The following is a 9,783-nucleotide window of genomic DNA, read 5'->3' as shown; positions in this document are numbered from 1 at the left end:
TCTCACATCTGTTTGCTCCACTTTTCTCTTAAAGCTACAGTACGGAACTTTTATTCTTATTTTTTTTTTTAGTATATGTTTTTTTTTTTACATATTTATTAAAACTGTGTGAAAAGATCAAACTCCTCCATCCAGAGCTGCTACTACCATCTGAAGAAACGCACTGCTGCCAGTCAAAAACAACCAGTCAGAGCCAGGAGGCGGGCCTTAGCGTTGTCAATCAACCTCATGTACCTGCTAAATGTTTTAATGGCACAGAAACAAATTATGTTTACTGGAAAACTGTTTATCCATGCTAACTAGCCTTAGCATTCACAACAGATTCTATATTGCCAAAAGGATTTGCTAACTCATCCAAATCATTCAATTCTAGACGGTCAGAACCAGGGTTGTTATTGTCAACTAAAAGTAACGAAATAAAGAAAATTGAAATTGAGAACAAATTTTTTGAAATAAATAAAAACTGCAGTTAATGGAGAAAATCTAATTATAACAAACTGCGACCACATTGTGCATTTATAAAGCCAACAAAAACATACAGAAATGATCAATATAATATCCTTCATTTTTGTGTTTATGAATTTATTTTCCAGCCTTTCAAACTGATGTGAAATTGATTTTGTTTACATCAGCTCCATACTCCTGCTGACGGTGCTAATGCTGGTCCGCAAAATGGAGACTACAAAAGTTGGGAGAAAACACCAGAGTCATTTTCAACAATGAGTGAAATCTTTTTCTTTTTTTTTTAAATAGCATCTTCCGTTGAATATTCATTACCCAATCAATGAATACATAATCAGAATACAATACTTTGACCTTTTTGAATTCTTCACCTAAATTTTTTTTACCAAACTCTAAAAATACTAAAACTGCTACCATAACTAATAAAAGCTAAACCGAGACTGTACAGCATCTGACTAACAATAACTATTACAAACTAGCAAAAACACTAACAAAAAGTCACAACGAAACAAAACTAAGCTACGATTCAAAAGCCAGAACTGTTCTAACATTTGAGTCCAGGCGAAAACAGAGGATGTGCTTTCTTCTGAATCAACTAAAGGAACAAATAATAACTGCATTAAGGACAACGAGGGCGTGGCCGCTGACCAAACGCTCTGTCTTTAGTAAGGAGAGGTCACTTTCTGCCCGTATTTTCCCTCATACGGTGGCTCACAGGCTAACGTCTGCCATCAGCAGCTAGCTCCGTTCCCAGACCTGCTGGGGTCATTCATCTGCTTGCGACAGATTACCTCACAAAACAGAGAAAAAAAAAATAATGGCTGCACTTCGTTCTTGTCTGGGCGCTCTAATGCTTTGATCAGTCGCCGAGGCTGCGCCGGCGGTGGAGTTAGTGCTGGAGGAACCGGCACTTGGATCAATACAGGAGAAATGCAAGGCAGCATTATTGTGGGACAAAGCAAATGAAGCTGCTTCATGTTTTGTGGGTCTAACCTTCCAGAAGTGAGAGGAAACGTGACTGCTCCCACGTTTCCCATTTATCTGGCAGCGCTTCAAATGCAACCATGCAAATCTACTGGTGTGTGCTGATATATATTGAGGTGCAGCATCAGGCTTTCCCCAGTGGAAATCATTTTCAAGTTGACCACCTTTTAACTTGATTAGGAGAAAAGTACATGTCCACTGTCCTTTCAGCCGCTGATCCGCTGAACTAATTTGATCATTTCTGACTCAGCTGTCTGTTTTTTTTGTTTTGTTTTTTTTCTTTTTGCCAGTGGCAGGCATGTATATTATGATTTTATTACAGTTATTTATGAATCTGCAATCTGGACGGGGCCAGACCAGTCCTCTGTTGGTTTTTCTCCATCCTCTCGGATGGGAAAGGATATAAAATATTACGAGGATATAAAATGACACAGCATTTAGTGTTGGCTCCAGTTAAAATCACTCTGAATGTAAAGCTGGCTGCAGAGAGGCTGAAGTCAAAAAGTATGAAAAACTGCATCACTACTTATGCTGCTTTCCATATAACTTCAGCAAAAATGAATACTTAATTTGGGTCTAGATATTTAGTTTGTAAACTAACTATTTAGTTTGAACTTTAAATATTTAGCTCAGACTTAAACATCTGGTTTGGAACTAAATGTTTAGTGTGCAAACTAAATATTTAGCTTCCTATAACTAAGTATTTAATTTGAAAACTACATTTTGAATTTTGAAGCTAAATATTTAGTTTTCAAGTTAAATGTGTAGTTTGGAACTCTGATGTTTCTAAATGTATGAATAACACGGTGAACATGCTTTTAGCTAATACGGGCTAAATAAACCAAAATATTGGTTTTATTTCTTTTACTGTGTAACTCTGCAAACGGCACCACAAACATCTGCATCTGTTTCTAAACCCTCTGTTTACTGTCGTTACACAAGCATTGATTGATTGATTGATTGTTAAAGATTTGCCACAAGTTCAGAATCGTTTTAGAGCGTTGTACTGGAATGAGGGTGGAGATTATAATGCCAACATGTTTAAAGGTTCAGCGACGCCTGTTGTGTGGTTTTTATTTAAGGGCATCACATTAAAGGGTGTTGAACATAAATGTGTTTGAGATTTTGATTTGTACACACTTATGAACAACATGTTTCTTTATCCTGACACTTCACAACTAGAACTGATGACACAGCTTCTTAAATGGATGTTCCAGCTTCATAAACTTTATGACATTTCAAACCACTTTTAAGTTGGAGCCGCCAATAAATATTGCTCTTCCTGTCGGCACACAGTCACCCACTACTGGAATTAGAGGGGCAGTGTTACGTAAAATCAACTTTTTGAGCTTTACATCAGGTTATAATGTCATTCCCTCATCAAAAACCATCCTGCAGTGAATTTGTGAATGTTTGAGAAATTGTTTAATCTCCCATGGCAACCGTTACGCTGTGCAAAATGCTTGGTGGCACTGAGCCTTCAAGACGCAGTTTCTAAGCTGCCGGGCCTCCGTCTCACTGGGCAGCCCTCCTTCCCAGCTTCTCCACTCATCTCCTTCAGACTAGCCAGCAGCAACTAGCAAACACCTGGAGGATCTGCCCATCGGCTGAACTCATTACAGGAGCTGCTTCTCAGAGCAACGCTGGTAAAAACGTTGTTGAAGGTATTATAGGGGAGTCGTGTTGTGATGACTTCCTGAAAGCGGAGTTTCAGAAAGAAGCAGGAGCTTCTTAGAGGCCCAATTTTAAGGAATGACTTTTTTTAAATTACAAAGTCAAATTTCTTTTAATTCATATTTGATACATATAGCATTTTTTTTAAAACACTGAAAGTAACATAGATACTTGATTGTACTATAAAATGGTGCTATGTGCCTTGAAAATATATATAACTGCCCCTTTAAGTACGTAGATGTAGCCTTAGTGAAAGTGTTGCGTTTCCTAAGACAACTTGAGTCAAAGCTCTGTAATTCATAATCTTTTCGTGATTGATTGATTGATTGATTGATTGATTGATTGATTGATTGATTGATTGATTGATTGATGTAAAGTCAATGACCTGTTTTTACTCTGAGTTAAATTTGTGAAAGCGTGACATCATGTGAGTCCAGAAATGTGACCCGGTGAGTGTTTCAGTTCCACACCATGCAGTGTGAAACACAAATCTGATGACTAGACAGCAAGCGTCACACGGGACAGCGGTCGTGTCCGTGCGCATAGCGCGCATACTGACACGGCCCACAGATTTCATGCAGCAGATTCTGGTCCACAGCTTTTTCCTTCATGCTCATGTTATGTTGTGTAAGACTGAAAACAGTGAAGGATTCATTCTCTGGCGTCACATTGATTTGAACCTGACTGAGAGACGCGCCACGCTGAACGTTCAGCAGATCGGAACCAAACCAGTTCGCTCCAGGATGGGAGCAGGATTCCCGTTCTGCTTCATACAGGGATTTCACTTTTCACTTCATCAGCCTCTGCTCCACTTTGACTTTAGTGATGATTGTATATGTATAAAAAATAATAATGTAAAATGTTTTAATAGACTTCATCACTGTGGACCATTTGCATAAACTCAAAGCCAGTTGGGACAAAGAACTCCCTGACTGGAAACTCCTTCTTTTTGTCATTTAACCTTTACTGTTGAAAATCAGCACCATAACTTACAAAAGGAAAACATTTATATTTTATTATTAGCTTATTTTCTTATTTTCAGTGTTGTACCTGTTGTTACCTAATGAACTGAAGCAACAGTTTTGAAAAATGTTCCTTTTGTCAAATAATTGAAAGAAATTATTTTTAAAAATCCCAGTGCTGATGATTCCTTGTGTACATTCATACAGTTTGATATAGTTGAATTTGTATTTTATAGTTAAAACCAAGACATAAAGTCGTGAGGAGTCAGTGCCTGACGACTTGCTCAGGGTTGCAGTTTTACCAAAGTTGAATGTTAGGGACATAATAAAACTTTGTTTCCCTTTTGTCAGGTTAATCACAGTATTTTTGAAAGTTTTATTTTGTTATACGTCATATCTTTTTGTCCGGGGATATACAGTACATTTCTCTCCTCCAACCTTAAAAAATGGGAAAGACAACAGAACATTTGAGTAAAGCAGTTGTGTCGATCTCCATTGGTCCTGGACAAGACAACAGCCACAAAAAACAACAAAATACATTCATAGTCAATTTGAATATTTGTTTCGATGAGCCTCGTTTGTCTGAACAAAGGTACTTTTTGAAAATTACAACCTTTTAGTAGGTATTAAACATACCTTTTAATCTACACATTTATAAATGTTTTTTTATTAGTGTGATGTCATATTTTATTCTTAAACGTAATTCTTTTCATTCGCAGTACGTGAAAAATCATCATTTAAACAAAAATAAAGGCTTGAAAACATCAGTCTGTGTAATTAATCCTCGTAATATGTTTCAAATAAATGAACTTTTCAATAATATTCTAATTTATTGAATGAGACTGTTTATTGTTTAAACCTGCTCATTCATACAGTAAGAACAATAATTCAAACTTTAGCTAGCTCAAGATCTGTCTGTAGCCCGCTAACATGACTATGAAATTGAAGACTTTCCTTGGTAACCACTGTATTCTTGTAAATACAAAATTTACCAAAGTGAAAATCATATCATTTAAATCAGTTTTAGTTTAGTATCCAGGAAAGGTAGGTGAAAATGTAAAATTTATTCAGCTCAGTTCTGTTTATTTATAAAGCACTAATCCCCAACTAATGTCACGTTATGGCCAGTTCCACTCTTATCCAAAAATATGCAATCAAATAATTGTGGGGGGAGCCGCAGTTCTATAGTCCTTATCAGTGAAATCGTCGGAATGTGTAGGAAAAGGACCCTAACAAACACTGCAACCAGCAAGAAATTTCACATTTCATGGCTTCATTTGTTTACGGTTGCCACAGCAACAGACAACAGATGGTTAGCGGTGGTCATGGGAGGCTCTCAGGTCGTGTACGTGTTCATTGAACCACCCCACCGATTCAGGCGGTCGCCACGAAAGCACATCTGCTGCATGCGTGAACTCACCCACACGACTAACAGCGTGTACTGCGCCTTTAATTAGCGACATTTGTAATGCATTTGTGAAAATCAGACTGACCTGTGGAGCCACGGAGGCCATGCCGTACAGCAAGTACCTCACGTCTTTCGGTATTTTAGCCGGTTCCGTCACCTTCATCATTATTATTATTGGTCTCGTCAGCAGTGTCAGCCTTTAAAAATAATTTAAAATAATTTTTCTCAGTTCTGTATGTCTCACGTCTTAGAATAATGAGTTGATTAAGTGAAAGGCAGAAGTGGAGCTTCCTGCACAACCAACAGGAAAGCAGCAAGTGGTTTCTGGATGGTAAATTAACCACAAAGCTTTTTGAACAGCGGGGAAACCAACTGAGCAAATGTGCTGCTGATTTGAGGTCATATTCTGGAGGTTTTTGAAGCAGACAACAAAAAACAGTAACGTATCGGTAAAAGTCCAAAAGGTGTTTTTTTTTTTCAACATTTGCGAAATATCAACAAAGTTGTGCGCACATTTGGAGTGGAAACGCAGCTACTGCTAAACGGCCTGAAGTGGGTAGGATTATAGAGACAGAAAGCTACGTTCAAATTATTCGACTTCATCTCAGAGCAACAGCTAGCGTGTTTAAACTTGTGGACAATCACATGTTCTAGCAGGACAATAATTTCCAAAACATTAAAATTCAATGGAACGGTTCTGCTATCGACCTTTTTGAAGCACTGTGTTACAAAGGTAGGAAATCAACCTATTAAACCAATTTTAATCAGATATCGTTTTCTTCTCTTCTTTTTCAGAGTGCTTTATCATTCAGTTATGTGAGTAGCTGCAAAAAATATTTCTCTCCAACTTGCTATGGGACTTTTTCTTTTCTTTTCCAGCTATTTTTGGGGCGTACACAGGGCCAGCCCAAGCTTTTTTGAGGCCCAATGCAGATTTTCATTTGGGCCCCCCCATACTATCATGTCAACACTGAATGATTTATCATGAGCTACTTTATGTATGTAAAATGCCTACTTCATTATCCTCAGCTTTCGTCATACAGTTATTACGGCTGCTGATCTTAACCTCATAGGAGTAGCAAACTAAAAACAATATTTGGATTTGAGTGTTATTTAAGTGTGCCATATTATTTTAACTATTTGAAAGTGAAACAAGCAGATAAACACCACATTTACAGTAAATAAGTTAACAAGTTTGATATCTTATATTTCCACAACAACAGTAGGAAGAAATCAATCTATTATTTGTGTAACAACTATAACAAAATAATATAGAAATTGTTTTTCCATGTGTAATAGCATTTAGTTTACATGCTGGCTTGGTGCTCTTGGGTGCCCCCGGTGGTGTGGGGCCCCTAAGCAGCCGTTGAACTTGCACAGTTCTTTTGGGCTGGTTTTATTGGGTGTAGCTATGCATTGAGTCTGTATTTGTATCTTTAATTCTGTATGTTTGGGAAAACACACAGTAAATTTAAACTTGTCCACTTTTTGAAAACATGTTGTCAGCCATAACCTCTGAAAAACCTCTCTCAAAAATTATCCTCAGGATAATTTGATATTTTTGCTTCTCTGAAACAAACAAACAAAGAAAATCAGAAAGAGCAGAAGAGTGGTCCAGCTCTACTGTACTACTTGCTTTCCTATGGTTGTCTGCAGTTGACCTGGTCAGTGATTTCCCCTTATTTCCTGTTTCAATTAGACATACATCCTCCACTGACCGGGGTCTGTCTCGCTCTAACAGACGGTCATTGGACGTTGTGGAGAAAAACAACATACCAGCAGCTAATTTGTTCTATCAAGAAGTCTGAACAGGGCCCTCTTTGGTCAGAAGATTCGGGTTTAAATCCATTTCCCCGCGAACTCGAGAGTTCAGGTCAGGATTCACAGCCTGTATTTAAATTATCACGCTTTGCAGTGAACCTCATGTGTCCCTTCCAGACAGGAATTTGATCCTGAGGGTCATGGACCTTTCAGAAACTTCCCCACATCTTTTTGTAATCGGAAAGAAGTCAAAACATGATTAGCCGCAAGACTTCAGTCATTCTTTTATGCTAGATCAACCTTTTTAAAGCTTTACATCATGTTATTCCCTCATTAAAATCATACCTGGAGTGTTGCTTTGATTATTTCATGCACGTTTGAGAAATCCTTTTATCTCCCTTGGCAACCATTCAGCTCCTCCAGACTAGCGGCAGCAAACGCCTGGTGTTACTACAGTCTGCTGATCTCAAAATACAAACTACAGTCATATCCATCACATTAGAATATGTGAAGAATATGTTTGTCAGACTAAAGGTACCTTTAAAAAATAACCATTACGCAGGTATTAAACATACTTTTCATTAAGTGCACACTTTTGTTTTTAAAGATAGTTTTTTTTATTATTATTAGTCTGATGTAATATTCCAAAATTAAATGTCATGTTTTCATTAACTCTAAATAGAAAATCATCATAAGTAACAGAAATAAAAGCTATAAAACATCTACGTATGTATGTGTTATTACTATAAATCATGTGTTTCACTTTTTGATAAAGTTCCTGAAATAAATTGATATATCAATAACTTTCTAATTTGTTGAATGTGTCTATGCTTCTCAGTCCAACAGTCCTAAGAAACGCATGAAGGGGGCGTGTCCAAAACAGGAGGAGCTTCTTAAAGAGACAGAGGCCAATTTCAGATGGAGCTATGATTCAAAACCAAGTTTCTATTAAGTCATATTTGACATATATAGATTTTTCATAACAACGGAAGTTAACATGGTTACTTGATTGTGCTGTACAATCAATGGCACTTTATGCTAGAAAATACTTGATCATTGAGCAAAGTAGCACAATACGCAGGTCAGATTTAGAAGGCTGGATATTTGTTTAGACGATCAGAAACTAAACAGGAAATGTTTGTGGAAAGTCTCCAACTTTTAGGTCTGTTTTTCTTCTGCCCTTTTCTTTTACTTATTTCTCTCTCTCTCTTTCTCTCTCCCTGTAGCTTCAGAGGAGACAGAAGGTTGGCGGAGGCAGTGAAATACTTTGGGTCATGTTTTCCTTGGAAACCTTGAGTCCTGACAGTCATGTGGATGTTACTTTGAGTCGTTCCAGCTAAATGGCGTTGCTAACAGAGCACAGCCCCATTATTCCCTGACTGTGGCCTTCTCCAGCAGGGTAATCAGCCCTGCCACGTCGCTCCGGTAACACATGTTCAAGGTGTTGACTTGGCCTCCACATTCTTCTGTGGGGACGTTGTACATCAACACGCACAACTCAATGAGTGCACAAAGTGACGTGCAATGCACACGTATCAATCCCACTTCAGCTTTTTCACATTTTGTCACATTGTTTGCAACCGTTTCACTTTACTGAAAAGTATCTTAATGAGGTTTTATGTGAAGACCAAGACAGATGAAGAATGAGGCTGAGAGGTCATCTGCAACAGAATGGTTGAGATCAAATTTGTGTTGGAACGAGCACAAAATGGCTACGTTTGAGCTATTTTGCAAACAAGAACTCTACAGCGGTGACTGAAGCTAAAGCTGCTTCTGTGATGTTTTAGGTTTGAATTTGTGCAATACATTTTGTCTTTTTGGGTCAAACAGAAAGACGCCCACAACGTAGGATCTTGTTTTTATGACCTTAACCTTCTGTAAACGTCCAGTCTGCTGCATTGTTTGCAGGGGTGAAAGTAGGCGGGTACGGTTGGGTACTGCGTACCCCTAAAAGATTTGGCGGGGGTACGCAGTACCTGCAATAGAGGGGAGCGGCTGTCTGCTGTAAAAATTCAATGGGTGCATTGTGCAGCCGTGACTGATTAGTTTCTCAAGAACAATCTAAAACGCGACTTAGCCAGTTAATAAACAGCTTTTGTCCCCATTTCACATTGTTTCTGAACTGTTCGTGTTTTGTTAGAGCAGGGGGCTCAATACGTCGATCGCGGAAGGTTTGGAGTCGATCTCGGCCATTGGGTGACAAACTGAACCCCCGCCAGGACGCCGAGACCAGCACGACTCCGCTTATCAAAACGTTCGTTACTTTCTTTAAAGAACAACAACAACAAAAATCAACAAAACATGTTCAAATTAATGACCGAACAAAAATAATAATCTCGGTAATTATTGTTTCAACGAGGCGTTCCGCAATTCTGTGACTTCGGGTTCCGTTACCAAAAATAACTAGCAGAGCAGGAGCTTAAAATGAACCGATCAACCCCCGCTGTGTTCATGAGAGCGCTTATTAATAATCACAAAAATAAATATCAAGCCTGAAAACTGAAAACCTCATATTGTAACGGACTGAATGTT

Source organism: Xiphophorus couchianus, chromosome 19 (genome assembly GCF_001444195.1).
Source record: "Xiphophorus couchianus chromosome 19, X_couchianus-1.0, whole genome shotgun sequence".
NCBI classification, from domain to species: domain Eukaryota; kingdom Metazoa; phylum Chordata; class Actinopteri; order Cyprinodontiformes; family Poeciliidae; genus Xiphophorus; species Xiphophorus couchianus.
Note: the sequence above shows the minus strand (reverse complement) of the source record.